This window comes from Stegostoma tigrinum, chromosome 2 (genome assembly GCF_030684315.1).
Source record: "Stegostoma tigrinum isolate sSteTig4 chromosome 2, sSteTig4.hap1, whole genome shotgun sequence".
Classification (NCBI taxonomy): domain Eukaryota; kingdom Metazoa; phylum Chordata; class Chondrichthyes; order Orectolobiformes; family Stegostomatidae; genus Stegostoma; species Stegostoma tigrinum.
Genome location: NC_081355.1, coordinates 138,377,474 through 138,400,293, shown reverse-complemented (window position 1 = coordinate 138,400,293; position 22,820 = coordinate 138,377,474). Strand labels below are relative to the sequence as shown.

Below are 22,820 nucleotides of genomic sequence, written 5' to 3'. Positions count from 1 at the left end.
GGGATATGGGCCAAATGCGGAGTAGCATAGTCGGCATAGACTAATTGGACCAAAGGATCTGTTTCCGTGTTGCATGACTCTACAGTGCTGTAAGTAATGATTTTGTTTCTGTTTAGCCGCAAGGTACTTCATGGGAATATATTGTTTTCATTCAAGTTTGCTTAACGCAACATTGAAGCAATAAGTCATCTTAGAGAAGGACAGTGTGGAACATTGTGTTCTGGGATACAAACATTTTACAAACTAAAGACATCTTTCAACAGTTTGTTTACCAGTTGAAAAAATGGTAGTAATAGGACAAGTGCTGCTTGATTGAATGGTACTAATCCGTCAATCAGTCCAAAACATCAGCCTTCCTGCTCCTCTGATGCAGCTTGGCCTGCTGTGTTCATCCAGCTGTATACCTTGTTATCTCTTTTATGACAGTAAATGTGATGTTTTCCAGTTGGCCACAGGAAGACAACCTGTCTTGAGTTTGGATGTGACGACTGATCTATGGCATGGGGAAAGAACAGTTCAAATTAGAAGGTCATGTGATAAAACATCGAATAATATGTTCAACCAGAATTGGAAACAAAACTATCATTTAGACGACTGCAAAACCGTTAACCTTCAATTGTTCAGTTATTCAGAGAGAAAAGTCACCATGATGCAATTTATGAAGCAATTGAAAGAAGATAATGCAAATATTCTCTGGAGGAGTGGAAATATGTTATAGACATGCTGCTGAAAAATTAAAATCAAGGAAGAAAATTGTGTTTTACAAAATCAACAGGCTGGTTTAAGTTCAGGCCAATAATGAATGAACATTGTGAGAGGTATTGTCAGGAAGGAGGGTGGAGGAGTTGAATGGATCCTCTGCAGAAAGACAGCCAGGGGAAATATCTCCAAATAAAAATTTTTGGTTGCTTCTTGGAGATACTAATCTCTTTCTAGTTTGCAAATAAATGCTTAAGGTTAATGCTTAATGCTTCTTAATGCTTCTAAATGAATTATTCTAATTTAAAACTGCATATATGATGTCAACCAGTTGTATAAACAGAAAGAGAATGCCTTCTAATCCATGTTTCCTGTCTACACAATAATTAATTAATAACATTGCTTCCTAAGCAACAGCAGCCAGGATCTTACAGAGTCTGAGTAATGTGGTCAGAGGGAATTTTGTGACAGTGAAGCCATTTCAATGTTGTGAGCTCCATCTTTTATGCCTTTGCTGAGCTGTGTGGCAGGTTTCTTGCTACACAGTGGCAATTTGCCAAATAAGGGTGATTATAGATTGTTAAACACCTTATTAACAATTTCTCAGGGCAACAAGGGATGGGCAATAAATACTGGTCAGCCAATGATGCCCACATCCCACGAATGAATAAACAGCCTAACTTGCCTCTATTAGCGATAATGGGAACTGCAGATGCTGGAGAATCCAAGATAATAAAATGTGAGGCTGGATGAACACAGCAGGCCAAGCAGCATCTCAGGAGCAGGAAAGCTGATGTTTTGGGCCTAGGCCCTTCATCAGAGAGGGGGATGGGGAGAGGGTTCTGGAATAAATAGGGAGAGAGGGGGAGGCGGACCGAAGATGGAGAGAAAAGAAGATAGGTGGAGAGGAGAGTATATGTGGGGAGGTAGGGAGGGGATAGGCCAGTCCAGGGAAGACGGACAGGTCAAGGAGGTGGGATAAGGTTTGTAGCTAGGAAATGGAGGTGCGGCTTGAGGTGGGAGGAAGGGATGGGTGAGAGGAAGAACAGGTTAGGGAGGCAGAGACAGGCTGGGCTGGTTGTGTGATGCAGTGGGGGGAGGGGACGAACTGGGCTGGTTCTTCCTCTCACCCATCCCTTCCTCCCACCTCAAGCCGCACCCCCATCTCCTACCTACTAACCTCATCCCACCTCCTTGACCTGTCCATCTTCCCTGGACTGACCTATCCCCTCCCTACCTCCTCACCTATACTCTCCTCTCCACCTATCTTCTTTTCTCTCCATCTTCGGTCCGCCTCCCCCTCTCTCCCTATTTATTCCAGAACCCTCTCCCCATCCCCCTCTCTGATGAAGGGTCTAGGCTCGAAACGTCAGCTTTTGTGCTCCTGAGATGCTGCTTGGCCTGCTGTGTTCATCCAGCTTCACACTTTATTAACTTGCCTCTATTATTCAGCTTTCTATCTTAATATATGTATCAAACATTGAGAATTCTCGAAATGGAGCTCAGATGAGGTACCTCACAAATGGCTGATGAGCTGGTGCATTGTTCAGGGATTCAGGTTTTTGGACAATTGGAATGTCTTTTGGAATAGAAAAGACCTCTTCAAAAAAGGATAGCTCTAACCTGAACTAGAATGGGACTAATATCTTAGCAGGGAGATTTGCCGGTCCATTAAGTGAGACTTTATACCACTAGAGAAGGGGAGTGGAGGAGTGTCAATAGAAATATTGATGGGGAAGGTTCTGAATGTGAAGACAGCATGTCAATCAGAAAGGAAAGACAAAAGAGTCTCAGAGTATGTAATAACTCTGAAGAACTAAATTGCATATATTTCAATGGAAGGGGTCTTACAGGTAAGGCTGATGGACTCAGACATGTTTAAAAACATGGGATTGGGACATCATAGCTATTACAGAAACTTGACTGAGAGATGGACAAGACTGGCAGCTCAATGTTCCGGGTTTTAAATGCTATAGGAAGGATAGGAAGGGAGGAATGAAAGGTGGGGGGTGGCATTTTTGTTTAAGGAACACATTACTGCTGTAACTGAAGAAGATGTTTCTGAAAAATTGTCCTGTGTAAATATATGGGTCAAAATTAAAAATAAGGAAGGAAAGACCATGTTGATGGGATTATACTATAGGCCCCCAAATAGTAAGAAACAAACATGCAGGGAGATTTCAGATATATACAAGCATCATAAGGTTGTAATAGAACGTAGAACATAGAACAGTACAGCACAGAACAGGCCCTTCAGCCCACAATGTTGTGCCGACCATTGATCCTCATGTATGCACCCTCAAATTTCTGTGACCATATACATGTCTAGCAGTCTCTTAAATGACCCCAATGACCTTGCTTCCACAACTGCTGCTGGCAACGCATTCCATGCTCTCACAACTCTCTGCGTAAAGAACCTGCCTCTGACATCCCCTCTATACTTTCCACCGACCAGCTTAAAACTATGACCCCTCGTGCTAGCCATTTCTGCCCTGGGAAATAGTCTCTGGCTATCAACTCTATCTATGCCTCTCATTATCTTGTATACCTCAATTAGGTCCCCTCTCCTCCTCCTTTTCTCCAATGAAAAGAGACCGAGCTCAGTCAACCTCTCTTCATAAGATAAGCCCTCCAGTCCAGGCAGCATCCTGGTAAACCTCCTCTGAACCCTCTCCAAAGCATCCACATCTTTCCTATAATAGGGCGCCCAGAACTGGACGCAGTATTCCAAGTGCGGTCTAACCAAAGTTTTATAGAGCTGCAACAAGATCTCACGACTCTTAAACTCAATCCCCCTGTTAATGAAAGCCAAAACACCATATGCTTTCTTAACAACCCTGTCCACTTGGGTGGCCATTTTAAGGGATCTATGTATCTGCACACCAAGATCCCTCTGTTCCTCCACGCTGCCAAGAATCCTATCCTTAATCCTGTACTCAGCTTTCAAATTCGACCTTCCAAAATGCATCACCTCACATTTATCCAGGTTGAACTCCATCTGCCACCTCTCAGCCCATCTCTGCATCCTGTCAATGTCCCGCTGCAGCCTACAACAGCCCTCTACACTGTCAACGACACCTCCGACCTTTGTGTCGTCTGCAAACTTGCTGACCCATCCTTCAATCCCCTCATCCAAGTCATTAATAAAAATTACAAACAGTAGAGGCCCAAGGACAGAGCCCTGTGGAACCCCACTCATCACTGACTTCCAGGCAGAATATTTTCCTTCTACTACCACTCGCTGTCTTCTGTTGGCCAGCCAATTCTGTATCCAAGCAGCTAAGTTCCCCTGTATCCCATTCCTCCTGACCTTCTGAATGAGCCTACCAGGGGAACCTTATCAAATGCCTTACTGAAGTCCATATACACCACATCCACAGCTCAACCCTCATCAACTTTTCTAGTCACATCCTCAAAAAACTCGCTAAGGTTTGTAAGGCATGACCTACCCCTCACAAAGCCGTGCTGACTGTATTTGATCAAGCCATGCTCTTCCAGATGGTCATAAATCTTATCCCTCAGAATCCTTTCTAACACCTTGCAGACGACAGACGTGAGACTTACCGGTCTATAATTGCCGGGGATTTCCCTATTTCCTTTCTTGAAGAGAGGAATTACATTTGCCTCTCTCCAGTCCTCAGGTACGACTCCAGTGGAGAGCGAGGCTGCAAAGATCTTCGCAAGTGGCGAAGCAATTGCATTCCTCGCTTCCCAAAGCAGCCGATGACAAATCTGGTCCGGGCCTGGCGACTTGTCAATCTTAATGTTTGACAAAACTTTCAGCACATCAGCTTCCTCTATCTCTATCCATTCCAGCATGCACACCTGCTCTTCAAAGGTTTTATTCACTACAAAGTTCGTTTCTTTCGTAAAGACAGAAGCAAAAAACTCATTTAGGGCTTCCCCTACCTCCTCAGAATTAATGGGGAGATTTTAATTTTCCAAACATTGACTGGGGCTACCATAGTGTGAAAGGTTTGAATGGTGTAGAATTTGTTAAATATGTTTAAGAAAATTTTCTATATCAATATATGAATACTCCTACTATGAGAAGAAGCAAAACTGGAGCTTCTTTTAGATAATAAGGAAGGGCAGGTGACTGAAGTAAAATTGGGGGAACATTTTGGGCCTAGTGATCATAATTCTATTAGTTTCAAAATGGTTATGGAAAAGGATAAGACTTCCATCAAAGTTAAAGTTTTTAATTGGAATAGGCAAATTTTAATCGTATGAGACAAGAGCTTTCAAAAGTTGATTTGAGTAGACTGTTCACAAGTAAAAGGATATTTGACAAGTGGGAATCTTTCAAGAGTGTGATGATGAGAGTTCAGAGGCATTATGTACCTATCATAGTAAAGGGTGAGGCTGGTAAATTTAAGGAATAATGGATGAATAAAGATATTGAGGTTCTAGTCAAGAATAAAAGAGAACCTCATTTTAGATATAGACAACTTGGTTCAATTGAATCTGTTAATCAATCAAGAGTGTAGGGGTATTCTTAAGAAAGAAATCAGGAAGGCAAAGAGGGGATATGAGATAGCATTGGCAGATACATTTCAGGACAAATACACAAAGAGCAAGAGGGCAACTAGAGAGAGGGTAGAGCCTCTTAAAAATCAAGGAAGTTGTCTTTGTGTTAAACCCCAGGGGATGAGAGAGACAATAAGTTTTTACTGTGTAGAAAGAAATGTAGTTTAGAGAATGCAGAGGAATAAATTTTGATGTTTTAAAAACAGTTCACGTTATAGAAGAGGATGTTCGGGAGGCCTTAGAGAATATAAAGGTGGATAAATCTCTGGCACCTGATCTAATGTATCCCGGAACATTGTGGGAAGTAAAGGAGGAAATTGCAGGTCCCCTTGCAGAAATATTTGCATCATCTATAACTATGGGTGAGGTGCCTGATGATTGGAGGGTGGACAATGTTGTACCTTTGTTTAAGAAAGGCTGCAAGTGGAAACTGGGGAACTGTAGTACTGTGAGTCTGACTTTGGTTGTGGGTAAATTGTTGGATATGGTTATAAAAGATATTATTTAAGGACATTTAGAGAGAGAAGAATTGTTTAGGGACAGTCAGGCATAGTTGTGTGCATGGAAAATCGTGTCACACAAACTTGATTGAGATTTTTGAGGAAGTTACTACAAAGATTGATGATGGTGGAGCAGTCGAAATTGTTTATTTGGATTTTAGTAAAACCTTCAACAAGGTTCCACTTGGTAGACTAATTAGTAGATTAGGTCACATGGGATTCAGGGTGAGTGTGCCAATTAGATACATAATTAGCTTAACAGCAGAAGACAGAGAGTAATGGTAGAGGGTTGCTCTTTGGACTGGAAGCCTGTGCCCAGCAGTATTCCGCAGGGTTCGGTTCTGGGCCCTCTTTTGTTCGTCATTTATAAAAATGATTTGGATAAGAATATAGAAGGCATGGTTCATAAGTTTGTGGACAACACCAAAATTGGTGGCATAGTAGACAGTGAAGAAGGTTTTCTAAGATTACAAAGGGATTTTTATCAAATGGGTCAATGGGCTGAAAAATGGCAGCAGATGGAATTCAATCTGGATAAATATGAGGTACTGCATTTTGGTACAACAAACAAGGGTAGAGTTTATACAATGAATGGTAGGACCTTGGGTAGGGTTGTAGAATAGAAGGACCAAGTGGTGCATGTACATAGTTCTTTGAAGTTTGCGTCACATAGAGACAGAGTTGTTAAAAAGGCATTTGGCACGCTTGCCTTCATTGCTCAGTCCGTTGAGTATAGTAGTTGGGAAGTCATGTTGAGGTTGTACAGGACACTGGTGAGGCTGCTTCTGGAATACTGTGTCCAGTTCTGGTCGCCCAATTGCCGGAAGGATATTATTAAGCTGGAGTAGGTTCAGAACAGATTTACCAGGATGTTGCTGGTTATGGAAGATTTGCACTACAAATAAAGGCTGGGTAGGCTGAGACATTTCTTACTGGAGTGTAGGACGTTGAGAGGCGACCTGATAGAAGTTTATAAAATAGCGAGAGGTACAGATATATTTAATAGTAGTTGTCTTTTCCCTATGATGAGACTAGAGGACTCATTCTTAAGGTGAGAGGAAAGATATTTAAAAAACACATGAAGACCACTGGCTGGACTGGGTCTAGCATCCATGACAGCTACCAACTTGACCAATGGGAGAAAGCTAGACAGTGGCATGATTTGTTACACTGCTGGGCGCTTCTTGGCAAAGGGGCCATTGCCTCCCACTTCACTTGTCTGCAGGTCCTGTTCCTCCCTGTGCACCTGGAGTAAGTCCCCAGTTGTCAACACTATGGTGTTCAAGGTAGGGCTAAGCAGATACCTGGTCTTGGTGTTTACTTCAAGGGTGTTTGAATATAAGAGTAAGGAAGTCTTAGTGTAATAGTAAAAGGTGCTGGTGAGACCACATCTGGAATACTCGGTGCAGTTTTGGTCCAGGATCGATTCATTATAGGGGCTGAGGACTCTCAAGATGGACAGCCCCCCCCCCGGGCCTTTTATGCTTTATTGAGGCTGACCTCTGCAGTAAGGAGAGAAAGGAAAGAATTGAATGTGATGTAATCTGTGGCACAACTGTTAATCCTGGTGCAGGTAGGTAAATTTTTTTGATGTGTCAGGAGTTAGCACACAGCCCTTGCACAGTTAGAGGTGTGAATGGTTAGGGGAGTGGTAGGAGCAAGGGTGGGAAGGTGTTTTAGGCAATAGTTAGAATAACAGAGCATGAGCCTTGGTGGGAACTGGGTGCTATCAGGATGCATCATATCTTGGTATGGTAACTGTTCTGCCCAAGACTACAACAAATTACAAAGAGTTGTGAATGTAGTCTAGTCCATCAAGCAAACCAAACTCCCTTTCATTTATTCCACCTACATTTCTTACTGCCTCAAGAAAGCAGAAACGTAATCAAGAACCCCTACTACCCCAGTTATACTCTCATCCACTATCTTCCATCTGGCAGAAGATACAAAAGTTTGAAAACACATACCAACAGATTTAAGAACAGCTTCTTCTCTGCTGTTATCAGACTTATGAATGTACTTCTTATATATTAGAGTTGATATTTCTCTGTATTTTCTCTGCAGCTTGAATTCTAACATTGTATTGGCTGTCCTCACCGCTATAGGTTTAAATATTTAATCCACATCTTCAAATTCTTCAATAGTCTTGTCTCAGCCTATCAGTCAATGCAATCTTCACGAGTCTTATGATTCCACACATAGAGTGATGGGGCTTTTGCGAAATTCACGAAACCCCAGAATCGCTAGCATCCCCCAACTCATACCTCCCTCACCCCCCCATGCCGCCCCAATCTCTCTGTCTTGCCATTGATAGCAGAAACATCAGCCTCATCAGATATAATCTCTATTCTCCTCTTTAAATCCTGCTAAACCTATCTCCCATCATGCTTTTAAAATCATTCCTGAAATCGATGTCTAAGCACATTTTGTCTAAACCACCTGTGATGTGTCAACATCTGCTTCTTATTTTAAATGCTTCAAAGCTGTAAAGCACCAGAGGACATTTTCCATGGTTAGGTATTATTTTGCTGTTATTTGTCTTGCCATTAATCCAAACTCATTCAAAATCTTAAAACTTTGATATATATCTTCATTTTAATGTACTCGAATACAGATGTAACTATTGTACTTACTGTTCATTTATCATGGGTGACTACCTATATCAGGCAAGTAAAATTAACCTTATGTCACCCATAGTAGTCATAATATGCCATTTACAGCACCAGGAGTTTTGTCAGACTTTTGCACTTTATTAGTCCCTGTACAGAATTTTCTAATATGCACCATTCATTTTTTCTCCTTGATGAGAAATCTAGGAGGTGTCAGTGCTGCCAAAGACCTCTCCTCCAAAATGCTCCGAATTCTCAATTTAAGCAGGTACAGTACTGCCCCAACTGTTGTCACCTTAGTTGAAGTTCACATCCCAGTGCAGAATTACTTGTCCTGTCTTATTTTCGCTGACTGAGGGGACTGTTCTGAAGGAGTCCAGAACTAAAGTAAAATAGAAAAGTCTATCAAGAATAATTGAAAGCTTCAGCAACAATCGTCTCTCGAGTTGGCTAACAAAATTGGTCGAAATATGTCCGTTCGAAGATCACAAGTAATTTTAAGGATACAGTTGGTACCTCCTACATAACAGAATTGTGGAATGGTCTTCACTACATCATCTGCAACAGTTCAAGAAGATTGCTTACTGCCTCCTTCTCAATCGCAACCAGGCATTGGCGCTAAATGTTCAACTTAGCAATGACGATCTGAAAAGTGATTCTGAGAATGAGTGAAGACAAAGGAGACCATTTGGCCTATTTGATTTTTTAAAATTCAGTTATGGGACGTGGTGGTGGTCTGCCTTCTTGAACTACATGCAGTCCACATGCTGTAGTTTGACTTACAATGGCCTTAACGAGGGAATTTTGACCCAGAGGTAATGAAGGACCAGTCACATATTTTCAAGTCAGGGTTGTGAGTGGCTTCGAGAGGAACTTGCTGGTGGTGGTGTTCCCATTTAAGTGCTGCCCTTGACCTTCTAGATGTGAGTGGTGATGGGATCAGAAGGTGCTGTCTAAGGATTTTTGGTGAATTTTTGCTGTGCAACTTTAATCATGTAGGGAGTCTCTATGATACCGTTTAGAACTTGCAGGGAAACAGGCATTGATTTGTATGTGTTTAAATTCAATATCTTTTCATCAGGTATTTCAAAATGTTGGCTGAATGAGAACCAGAAAGAAGAAGAAGGAGAAAAGCTAAGGACTAAAGTCAGACATTAAAAATAATACAGGTGAAGTTTCCTGTCCATTTACAGAAATGTATCATAATTTAGGCAAACTAGTTCCTGTAGATAATGAGCAGTGATCACTTGAATAAATTTTTGTATGGAATCATAGAATCCTTACAGTGCAGATAGAGGACATTCGGCCCATCAGGTCTGCACCGGCCCTCTGAAGACCAGTGGTCCCTCCCCTACACCATTCCCATAACTCTGCTTTTGCCCTGGACAATCCCCCTGCACATCATTTTTCACTACGGGGAAATTTAGTATGGCCTATCCATCTAACCTGCACATCTTTGAACTATGGGAGGAAACCAGAGCATCTGATGGAAACTCATGCAGACATGGGGAGAATCTGCAAACACAACACAGACTGTCATCTGAGAAATTGTGGGAGCGAGAATCATGCTGATTGTTTACTCAAAATCAGCTTCCTTGCACCTGTTGTACAAAGTAATAGCTCTGAAGATGTTAATATTCTTGTCATATGGGTTCCACCCATTCCACTGATATATAGTTTGTGGGTGTCTTCACAAACCAGCTTAGGTCAGTGCCTCAGTGCCTGGTACTTTGTCTTGCCATCTGATCTTCAGAAGTTTCTGAAGGCAGTTTAAGTGAAAGTGTTTTGCATGTGAACAGTAGAATATACATTCCTATTGCCCTGTAGACTCTCATTTTGAGAAGTATACCTACTTCTCTGTGTTCTTGGATTGGCATTCAAAGTATGTCAATGGCTACATTTGATTTAGGGCAATTCTTGAACGTGTCTTGTTGTTGATGTAGACAGCTCAAGTGAGTGTACTGCAGAGTCAGGCAGCTGTTATCTCCTTTTTATGGGTTGAAAACCTTTGCTCAAGATGAGCCTTTCCTGCAATGTCTGGTCCATTACTTCAGTTTCCTTTGGAATGATTATAAAGCAAAATTTATCCTTTGCACTGGGCAATATGTCTATGTTGTGTGACATGTTTAGCTCTGAATTGCTGGCTGGTGTATGTTCATATGGAAATTACAAAGTATGCCTTTGGAAAATTAGTCTTCGCCTGGTGTCATTTCAGTTTAAGCAGTCTCCTTTCCTCCTGATATTTAATTTTGGTGCTAGGATCACCTTAATAAAATCGTATTGGACCTTAGTCTTCCACTCTCCTGCGATAACCTTTCAATTCCTTGATTATCAGAACCCAATCTACCCCTGCTTTCAAAGTATTCAAGTACTCTGCTGTCATGACATTTTGAGAAAGAGAGATCCAAAGATTTAAACCCTCCAGGAGAAAAAAATCTTCCTTATCTTAAATGGGTGACCCATTGTAATTAATCAGTGACTCCTTGTTCTACATTCTTCCACATGAGGAACCATCCTTTACACAGCCATCTTGTTAAGACCCCTCAGGAATTCATATGTATTAAAGGTTTCCTCTTACTTGTCTAAATTTCAGAGGATACAAGCCTTGCTGGTCTAATCCTTTATCTTAGGACAATATAACCCTATCGCTTTAATATTTATCTTGGAAACCTATTCTGAACTGTTTCCAATCCTTTTACATTCTTCACTAAATAAGGAACCTAATATTGTAAACAGTAATCCAAGTGTGGTCTCACCAATACCCTGTATAATCGAAGCATAACCTCCTTCTGCATGTTCAACTTTCCTCACAACAAACAGTAATGTTATATTAGCTTCCCTAATTATTTGCTGCACCTCCACAATAGCATTTTGGGATTCATGCACTTGGACATTCATATTTCAAAGCTCTACAATCTCTCATCATTTAGGTAATATATGTTTTTTTTAATTTTTCTGCCAAATGAACAATTTGATGTATTCCTCCCTTATAGTCCATTTGCTGCATTCTTTCCCAGTCACTTAACCTATCAATACATTTTCATAACATGTCTTTTTTACAAAATATTTTCCTACCGTCTTTGTGTCATCAAAAATATTGCTATTGTGCTTTTAGTTCTTTCAACCAAATAATTCTTAAAAATTGCAAAACATTGAGGACCTACCTCTAAACACGATGGCACATAACCCATTACATCTTGCCAACCACAAAATGACCTACATATGAATATGACATTTCCTGTTTGCTAGCTAACCTTCTCTCTGAGCCAATATGTTACCCATTCCACAATCAGCATTTATGTTGTTCAATAATCTTGGCTGTAACACCATATCAAATGCCATCTGGAAATTTAAGTACAGCATATCAACTGGTTTCTTTTTATCCACAGGACATGTTATCTTCCCAAAGAACTCCAGCAACTTGGTTAAACATTTCTCTTCCATAAAATCATATTGATCCTACCTGATCACCATGACTTTTCAAAGTTAATGTTTATAGTCTGATATGACTCTTTCAGAACTCCAGAGCAGTTTCACTTTGTTTCTCACTCCACAGATACTGCCAGCTTTGCTGAAGATGTCCAGCACTATTTCTTTTTATTTCTACATATTTCCATCCACTGGATGTTGCACTTATTTGAGCATTTGACTGAAGGCTAATCTGCTTTCTGATTGAGCCAAGTGTGTTGAAGAAAAGTGAGATGAAGACCCCTTAACCAGGGGGCCAACAGCATTTGTAGCAGCAGGTGAGAGAAGGACCTGAGGTACGTAGTCAGCAACACCTAAAGGAGCAGGCGAGAGAAGGGTATATTAGCCGTACAGGCAGAGGGTAATTGGAGACAGGTTGCAGAAATTCCCTGAATTACTCTCACTCATTAACTGTGTGTTTTTTTCATTTTCAATATTGCTGAGGGCAGTGGTTCATCAGTAGAATAGAATGAGATCTATGTTTATGGCAATGCCGTGGCTCAGAAGCACAGATCAGAAAAAAGAGGGGAGAAGACTGAAAGAGCACAGCAGTGGCCATATGATTGTAAGGGAAACAGGCAGGTGTTTCTGTGGTCACAGAGGTATTGTGTCCCTGAAGCCAGGGAAATGGATGTCACAAAACAGCTGTAGGAAATTCATTTGGGGAAGGTGAAGAGCAAGAAATTTGTGGTATACATCGAAACGAATGACCTAAGTAGAAAGAGGGATGTGGTCTTAAAAGTAGAATTCAGTGAGCTAGCCAATAGACTGAAAACGAACACCTCTAAAAGCAGTATTCTCAGATTACAGAGGTTAGAGTCTGTTTTGGTGAATAAAGAAACAGCACTGGGCAGCAAACATTTATGAGATAACAAGGTATAGAGCTGGATGAACACAGCAGGCCAAACAGCATCAGCGGAGCAGGAAAGCTGATGTTTCGGGCCTAGACCCTTCTGAAGATTGATGAGAGTGGCTTACAAGCACTAAACACTGGTGATGATAAAGAACATGGTATAAATCAGGAAATTAGAATTCTGGAACATTTTCCAATAGTTTACTGGAGCAATATGTTGAGAGACCAACTAAGGCACAGACTATTTAGATGCGCAATGCAATGGCAAAGGGCTGATTCATAATCCTGTTGTAAAAGAATGTTTAGGAAATAGTAACCACAGTGTAGTAGCGTTTTGCATTACATTTGATAGAGATGTAGTTTCGGTTTAAAACAACACTCTTAAATCTAAATGAAGGCAATTACGAAGGTGTGAGGAAGAAGTTGTTTTGGACAAAATGTATTAAAAAGTCTGTGGTAAATAAGAAATGAGTACTATTTAAAGAATTAAAGCTTTGTTGAGAAACCTAGAAAATAACAGCAGGAGTTGGCCATTTAGTCCTTTGAATCTGCTCCACCATTCAATATGATCATGGAAGATCATTTCTCCATACTCCCTTTGATGCTTTTCACCCTAACTCCTTCCTGAAAACATTAAATGTTTTGGCTTCAGCTGCCTTTGGTGGCAGAGAATTCCTTAGGCTTACCACTCTCTGGATGAAGAAACTTCTCTTCATGTTAGTCCTAAATAGCCTACATTGTTTCCTTAGACTGGGACCCCTGGTTCTACACTCCCCGGTCTTCAGAATAAGTCTTCCTGCATTTAAACAGTCTAGTCCTTTTAGAATTTTATATACTTCTGTGAAATTCTCAGTCATACTTCTAACCATCAGTGAATATAGTCCTAACAGATTCAGTCTCTCTTCATACATCAGTCCTATCATCCCAGGAATCAGACTGGTAAACCTTCATTGCAAATTCAGAATATCCTTCTTCAAAAAAGGAGACCAAAACTGCACCCAGTACTCCAGGTATCGTCTGGCCATGGCCTTGAACAATTGCAGGAAGATATTTCTGGTCCTGAACTTGAATCCATTTGCTATGAGGCCAACATACCATTCGCCTTCTTAACCACTGGCAGCATCTGCGTGGTTACTTTCAGCAACTGGTGTACAATGACATTAGAGGGTCGATTCGCTCAGTTTGCTGGAAAATTGGTTTGCTATATCAAGTGACACCAACAGCATGGGCTGAATTCCTGCACAGCTAACATTACCATGAGGGATCCTCCTTCTCAACATCTCCCCTTGCCTGAGGCATGATAACCCTCAGGTTAAATCACCACCAGTCATCTCTCTCTAATGAGAAAACAGCCCTATAGTCTGGTAAGACTTTGACAATTTTACCCTTTACAAGGACATCCAGGTCCCTTTGCATCTTAGCATTTTCCAATCTATCGCCATTCAGATCATCTGCCTTCTTGATTTCGCTACCAATGTTCACTTGTTCACTCAACTCATTACTTTTTTCTCTCTCCTCTGACCTCATGGCCTCTTAACCTACTTCAATCTTTCCATCCATGTAAACTTCCCAACTTGCTGCACAACCACTTCACTTGGAGGTTCTGCACGCGCCGATCGGCATGCCAATATATTGTCTTCCAGCCATAGAGTTTGATACTGTGCATGAGCCTCAGATGTCTGTGCACCGGAAACAAGGAACATTAGAGAGAGTGCTGGTAGTTGTTGTCTATTAAACACCTGAAATTCCTTACCTGACTTACTGAAGCAGGAACGAAAAACAATGGAGCGATGAGATCTCGCTATCTGAAAGAGGCTTGTTCAAAGCATACAAAGTAACAAAAACATAAGTTGCTGGAAAAGCTCAGCAGATCTGGCAGCATCTGTGAAGAAACATCAGAGTTAACGTTTCAGGTCTGGTGACCCGCTTTATAACAGTTAGAGTAATTCAATTGGTCAGAATGAGGCAGAGACAGGGTGACTATCTGCGAATTTGAGTCAAAGTGGGAATTCAACTGGTAAGTATTTTGCAAGTTTCGTCATAAAGTCAGATTCAGACCTAGAAATAGTAATTTTTAAGGAAGTTAAACAGGCTACTGCCTGGTAGCGACAGTGATCAATTAAATATCAGGGATTTCTTGACGAAATTAGGTCTTGATTACTGTTGCAGGAAATTAAGAAAAACAAGTGACTCATCAACTCCCTATTAGAATAGATTGTTCAAAGCACATGACCAGGGCAAGCCACTTGGTCAGAAGAAGGAAGACTTTGTTGGAGTGAGACAAAGAGTGAATACTTTTACTAGGAATTTGGGTCAATCTAGGAATTCAGGGCAGTGGGGGAGGGGAAAGAGGCGCTTTGATTAACATTTACAGTAAGATATAAAGTCTCCAGAATGAGAGGTGAGTGGGAAAGGAAATAAGGTGCCAACTGAGACCAGAAGAGACATGATAGCATGACAGCAGGGAAAGCAGTTGATTGTGAACAGGATTGATCAGTACTTTTTAATCTTTAAACAGAAAGTTTCTGAACATTTGTTTCTTTTTCTGAGAAATAGCTTTCTAGGCTTGTGTCTTAGGTTCATACTTATTCTAAAGGTAACAAATAATTTTTAGCATTACAGGATTACAGGTCAGAGGAGCCAAATGGAGTTTACATTCTGTGATGTATGTAGACTCATCATATATCTCAGAAAAATACATCCGGACTCTTAAATTGCAAGACATAGCAGTAATTATGAGCATTTGGAGGTTTTTAGAATACAGCAAGGGAGGACAAAAACTAATAAGAAAAGGAAAAATAGACTATGAATGCAATCTAGCAGAAAACATAAAAATGAACTGCAAAGGTTTCTGTAAGTACACAAAAGGGAAAAGTTTGGTTTAAATGATTGTGGATCCACTACAGGCAGAGTCAGGAGAACTTGAAATGGACAATAGAGTAATGGCAGAGAAGCTGAATGATTTAACTCTGTTTACACTGAAGAAGATAAAAGAAATCTCCAAAACTAGAAATCCAAGCTTCTGTGGAGAATGAGGGGTTCAAGGAAATTAGTGTTCGTAAGAAGATTGCACTGGAGAAATGAATGAGGCTAAAAAGTATTAAGTTCCTAGGACCTTGTGGTCTATATCTCCGATTGTCAAAGTAAGTGGCTATAAGGATATTCAGTGCAACATAAAATTTTGTAAAATGCTTTAGATTCCAGAATAATTCTTGCACATTAGAGGTAGCAATTGTCATACCACTATTTAAGACGGGAGATTGAAAACAGAATTATAGACATGTCAGCTTTACGCCAGTCGCATTAAGGGATAAGATATTAGACACTTGTGTGATAATGATTGATTGGGCAAGTCATCATAAATTTGAAAGGGAGAAATCGTGTTTGGATGAACTTGTTGGAGATGTTTGAAGATGTTATGAGCAAAATGATAAAGGAGAGCTGATAGATGTAGTGTATGTGGATTTTCAGAAATGCTTTTGATAAAGTTATTTTATTTAGCCAATGCAGACACAATGGTCTGAAGAATTCTCTTTCTGTGATATTAAGTTTCATGTTTCTATGGTTGAACCCACAAATTTTTGGCTCAGACAGAAGAGAACTGCCACAGAGTCAAAACTAACATGTTGGAAATTGGAGATGTAGCTAAACATCTATAATGCTTTATTTGTATTTCCAACCATGGAGCCTATTTTGGGATTTTGATCGAGCAATCCAAATTCAACTGCTCTGTTTTCTTCTTACAGTGCTGTATCTTCCTCTGTTAATATTTATCTACTCTTCCCTTCCATTGTGTCATTATCTCTAATTCAGCTGGCACCCTGGTCAAGTAACTCCAATTCGTTCCATCAAGAAATGACTCCTGGTTTCTTTACTTGCACTCTTAATGATAATTGATGATGTCTTATTTGGCCTCTCTCACAGAAAAAAAAAGATATTCTCCACTCATCCTATCAAAATGGTAGCTGGTTTTTAATAGTCTTCATTAAACCTACTCTTGGCCTTCTATGCTGTAATAAAAAAAATGTCTTGAGTATCTCAATGCTTTAGTTAGATTGTGAACTTGTGTAACTACAAGAACTGCACATTCCTACCAAGGAACACTGTGGGATATGGACAGTCTAATGACGGACTCTTGCGTAAGGTTGCCTCTGTTCTTTCATTTCTGTTGCATGCATTTGTAGGATGGTACAGTTCTGTTAGCTAACGGCAACCTGTATCCTTTCCTCTCTGCTACTCCAGTGAAAAGGCGTTGTTGCATAAGAATAATGCAGGTCTAATGTTAAAATTAACATCAATCTGATGTTAACAGGAACAGTATGAAATTCTTGTACAATCTTAGAATGGCCATTTGAGGGTGACTTTATGCATGTGGTTAGAGTGATTCAATAGAATCGATATAATTATTTCTTCTGGTGGGGTAACCTTAAAATTAATCCTGGACCGTTTTGAAATAAAACTGGTACTCTTACCTTTTTCACACAAAATTCAGTGTATGTTTGAAGTTCTCTGCCTCTAAGGCTCTGGATACTGGATTGATTACATTTTCAAGATTGAGATAGCTAGAGTTTTGTTAGACATGCTGGCCAGAAATATTGAATCAACACCCCTTGAATGGAGTTGAGTTATAGGCCATGATATGGAAGTGCCAGTGTCGACTGGAGTGGACAAAGTCAGAAATCACATGACACCAGGTTATATTCCAACAGGTTTATTTGAAATCACAGGCTTTCAGAGAATAGCCCCTTTGTCAGGTGAAGTCAGAGAGAGAAGCACAAGGATACATAATTATAGACAGAGAGATCAAGGTCAAAGAGACCAAAAGATCATACAAATAGTGTAAGTGGAGTGTCAAATAATAATAAGACAGTGCATGTGATCAAAAGTCTTAGACGGTGTGAGTAAAGTGTCAAAAACCAAATAATTATTTGACATTCCACTTGTATCATTTGTATGATCCTTTGATCTCTCTGCCCTTGATCTCTCTGCATTATAAGTTCTGTCTGCGTATTTCTCTCTAACTTCACCTGATGAAGGAGCAGCATTCAGAAAGCTTGTGATTTCACATAAACCTGGGCTATAACCTGGTGTCATGTGACTTCTGAGTTAGAGGTCAGCCATTGAACCTACTGGAAAAGTGAAATAGGCTTGAGGGCTAAAGATTATATTCATATTCCTATGTCTTCTGATCAAAACATAGAACTAAGTTAAGGGATTGGCTAAGAGGAGAAGCAAAATGTTGAAACAAGCAAGAAACAGAAATTGCTTGAGAAACTTTGGGCGGCACGGTGATGCAGTGGTTAGCACTGCTGCCTTACAGCGCCAGGAACCTGGGTTTGATTCCCACCTCTGGTGACTGTCTGTGTGGAGTTTGCACATTCTCCCCATGTCTGCGTGGGTTTTCACCGGGTGTTCCGGTTTCCTCCCACAGTCCAAAGATTTGCAGGCTAGGTGGATTGGCCATGCTAAATTGCCCATAGCGTTCAGGGAGGTGTAGGTTAGGTGTATTATAGGGGGATGGGTCTGGGTGGGATGCTCTGAGGTTTGGTGTGAACTTGTTGGCCCGAAGGGCCTGTTCCCCCAGTGTAGGGATTCTATGATAACTTAGTGGATTTGGCAGCATCTGTGGAGAGAAAACAGAGCTAATATTTCAAGTCTAGTGATCCTTCATCTGAACTGTATCAGGGTTGACCTGGGAAGTTATGTCAAATGGAATGCTTCAGGCCTCTGTCCTTACTCTAATAAAAACAAAATTCTGGAAATCTGAAATAAAAAAAACACTGAAGATCAAGACCAGGAGCAAAAGAAACTCAACAGGTCTGGCAGCATCTGTGGATACAGAAATATTGTTAAAATTTCAAATCCAGTATGACTGGAACTGAAAAGAGATGGAAAATGATGTAGTGCCAATGCTGGATACAGATCTAGCACTTACATCTTCTTTATATATCTATCTCTCCTTTGCCTCTATTATTACAATCTTCGCCTTTTTCTCTAGGCATCTTCACAATATGATCCATTTGCTCTTCCTTCCCCTGTGTCTACAACATTAGAAACACCATTTTCTACTGTTGCAGGTCTGGTGCAATCTGAGTTGTGGGAGCAGTGAGGCGTATAGTAATGAAATGACTGGGATTTGTATACCTTCAATAGAATAAAGCTGAATCCTGGTTTAGATTGGATTGGATGATGGAATTTAAATGATTAAAAATATCTAGAAGTAAAAATCTAACAATGACCATGAAACCATTGTCAGTGATTGAAAATGGCCATTAAGTCATTAATGTTCTTTAGTAGAAGAAATCTGCTTCCTTATCTGATCTGGCTGTCATGTGACTCCAAACTCGGAGCAATGTGGTTTGCTCTCAACAGCTTTCTGAAATAACTTGCAAATCAGTAGCATTTAACCAATATAAAATCTCAAAAAAGGAATGAAATACAACACCTGGAATCAACCTAGGCAGTGGAAACAAAGAGAACAAATTCAGAGTTGCTGGAAAAGCTCAGCAGGCCTGGAGCATCTGTGAAGGAGAAAACGGAGTTAACGTTTCGGGTCCAGTGACCCTTCCTCAGAACTTTGATGCAAAGATTTCATGCAGTCCAAAGACAAGGTTGAGGATTCCCAGGCTATTCACTCCTGACTGTATAACATTTTAGAGCCACTTCTCTTAGGTTTGTCCTGCCAGTTGGACAGGGTATACCCATGGACAATGATGGTGTTCCATGGGACATTTTCATTCAGGTATAATTTTGTGAGTCAGTTTCTTGATTAATTTGTGAGACAACTCTCCCAATTTTGGCACTAGCCCCAGATGGTACGAAGGAGGACTTTGCAGGGTTGACAGGGCTGAATTTGTTCTCAATAAAAACCAAAAGAACTGTGGACGCTGTAAATCAGGAACAAATACAAAGTTATTGGAAAAGCTCAGCAGGTCTGGCAGCATCAAATGTGGCAAAGGAAACTTCCTGCCGATTACCAGTATGTGCTCTCGCCCCCCTGGCCCTTCGATGATGAATCAGTTCGCCTTTATGTTGAACATCATTTGGAGGAAGTACTGAGGATGGTAAGGGCATGGAATGTACACTGGATTAGAAACCTTAATGTCCATAATCAAGAGTGGCTAGGTAGTATCATCATGAATGAACTGGTCAAGTCCTAATGGGCACAGGTTCTAGGGTCAGTGGCAAGAGTTGAGAGAACCAAAAACAGGGAGAAACATACCTGACCTCATCCTCAGTGATCTGCCTGCCGCAGTTCTCTTGGTCCATGACAGTATCAGTGGGATTAACCACAACAGTCGTTGTGAAGATGAAGTCAAATGTTCACATGGATAGTTTGCAAGCTAGACTGGATGGACTGACTGTGGCCTGCATCCTTGAGTGGCCAAAGCAGACAGGCCTAGATGACAAGTGCCCAGTCCACCTGCCTGGTGTGTACAGTCATAAAGATGCAAAGCACAGGAGAAGGCACTTCAGCCTAATGGATCTGCACCCGTGAAAAATAACCATATAACTATTCTAATCCGATTTGGATGTATATTTGCCTGACACATTAGCCCAAACCAACAGACTGGCTGCAATGGTGCCATACAACTGACATCCACTCCCCAGATTGCAGAGGCACAGACCCCAACGCAGAAATAGTCTGATTCAATGCCTGACAATAGCCCATCTCCTGCACTGGTATGGAACACTGCCCTTAACTTATTGTGATGGGAACATCATGGACAGGAGCCTCCATGGACTTCAGTGAGACCATAAGTCTTTGAGACCTGACTGCTTGCTTGTTGCACATGAACCGTGTTTTTTGTGTGAGCTTCTGGTACATGGTGCAGCTGTGAGATTGATGTACTAATCTGCCATACAGCAAAATAGACCTCCCCTTGACTAAGGATTACTGACCAACAGGCAAGCTGCCTGTTGTGTGGCTGCACTAATTAGCATGGCATGGCAAGGCATGGATGCAGGCAGGTGCTAATTGAGCAAGCGTTAAGAAAGCAAATGGGCAGCCATGTCCAACTGGTGAGCTAGTCTCTATCCTTGCATACAAAGTCTGCCTGCTTCAGCTTTTCAATGCTAGTTTCTGGTACACCCTGCAATACAAGCCAGTGCTTCTAAGTGGCCTACAAGTGAATCAAAAAGATGCCTGGGATCTGTTTGGTTCTAAGCAACAGGGAGATCCATCAAAGCAAACAGTGGGCTTAAGCTGCCAGCTACCTGCATCAATTTCCAAGTTGAGCTTTCCTTTGTCGAGCTTGTTTGGCATGTTTGGCAAACTAGGAAGCTGAGTATTTGACGAGGCAATTTCAGCATTAATGAACCGTTTGATAGGCAATTCATCTGTACCTAGCGAGAAACTTGTCTCACTACTTTTGAAAAACATTGATGGAGCAAGATGATCCAACCATCAAGGTAAGCCTTCCCAGACTTTTTGCCTGATTCTACAAACCTTGCCATAGCCTACATAATTCGGATACCAATCAAATTTTAACCTTTGACTTTTCCAATCAAAGTCCATGACTTTGTACTTACTTTCATTAAACTCTATCTGCAAAGTTCTCTCCTACCCATTCTATTTCTCAGTGTCACCTCGCAGATTCCCTATGTCATCATCACACCTATTTTTGTGTTTTCGGCAAATTTAGATACATTACTTTTCGCTCCCTCTTCCAAGTCAAGATTTTAGATAATAAATCATTGAGACCCTTGGACTAATCCTTGTGCTGCTCTTGTTGTTAACTTTCCAACCTGAAAAAGACCAATTAAATCCAACTCCCTGACTCGTATATGTTAATCAATCCTTAATACAAGCAATTATCATCAACCCAGGTGCAATAAAGAGTGCAGGAGGGCATTTCAAGACCAGAAACAGTGACACCTGAAAATGAGGTGTTAACCTGGTGAACTGACAAAACAGGGCCATAATCCAAAGAACTGTGGATGCTGGAAATCAGAAATGAAAACAGAAATCACTGGAAAAACTCAACAGGTCTGCCAACATCTATGGAGAGAAAGCAGAATTAATGTTTTGGGTCCAGTGACCCTTATTCAGAACTGATTCCAGCTGGGAAAATATTGGTACATATAGCGAGTTTTGAGAAGATTTGTAGCTCAGGTTGAGTATCTGTTTAGGTTACCTAAACAGATAAATAGAAAGTGGGACATAACGCCAGCACTTCATCGGAGGCTCACTGATGATGTTACCTAGAATGGTGACGAAACGTCTGAAAACTAACCTTCCAGCTCAGTGAGCAAACTTACATCCAGATTGGTATATATGCTAAAGATGGGGTGATGTGGGGGGAAGAAGTAAACAATAGGTGGAGATGAAGTCCAAAGAGAGAGAAAGAGACAGTTGGGCAGGAATAGGTAAAGATTAGCCTGAGAGAATGAATAGCTGCTAATTGGGACTATTAATAGTTACAATGCATTGTTTGTGGTAGCAGCCCATGTGATGACAGAGCCTGCTGCGTGGGGGTTTGGGTAAGGACATGGGAGAAGGTTCTCAAGCCCTAAAATTGATATTGACTCCAGAAGGTTGCAAGGTTCCCACATGGAAAATGAGGTATTGTTCCTTCAGCTTGCAGCAAGCCCGAGACAGAGATGTTGGCCAGGGAACACAGTGGTGTGTTGAAATGGCAGGCAACTGGGAGCTCAGTGTGACTTTTGCGGACTCCCACATGGCAAAAGACAAGACTGAGGCATTTGCAATAGTTTTCACCAAGGAGTGCTGAGTAAATGATCTGCATTGGCCTCCTCCAGAACTTCCCAGCATCACAGATGCCGGATGCCAGTCTTCAGCCAATTCCATTCACTCCATGTGATACCAAGAAACGGTCGGAGACATTGGATACTGCTAAGGTTATGGGCCCTTGCCACATTCTGGCAATAGCACTGAAGATTTTGCTTGTCACTGTCCTGTTCCTAACCAATTTTTTTGACATCCACTTGCTGGAGTTGTTCATATGTAGAAGCTGGGAGATCATGGTGCCATATATTTCAGAATTAAAACCTTTATTACCACTGGACTTGACGAGTCTCCCATGTTCTATCATCTATACACTTGAAGCCATCCAAAATACATTTCTTCACCTACACATCTATCACTACTCATGCCCACTTAGCTACATTGGCTCCTTGTCAAGCAATGCTTTCATTATA

At 41.0% G+C, this 22,820-nt stretch overlaps 1 long non-coding RNA gene across 1 annotated transcript in view; it reads right to left on the bottom strand.

Moving 5' to 3' along the window:
• Positions 1–307: 307 nt before the first annotated feature.
• Positions 308–22,820, bottom strand: part of LOC125467484 (uncharacterized) — a 36,149-nt gene continuing 13,636 nt past the window's right edge. Inside the window, exon 3 of the long non-coding RNA XR_007250641.2 lies at positions 308–493. This is a non-coding gene — a long non-coding RNA (uncharacterized LOC125467484). The remainder of the gene's footprint in view (positions 494–22,820) is intronic.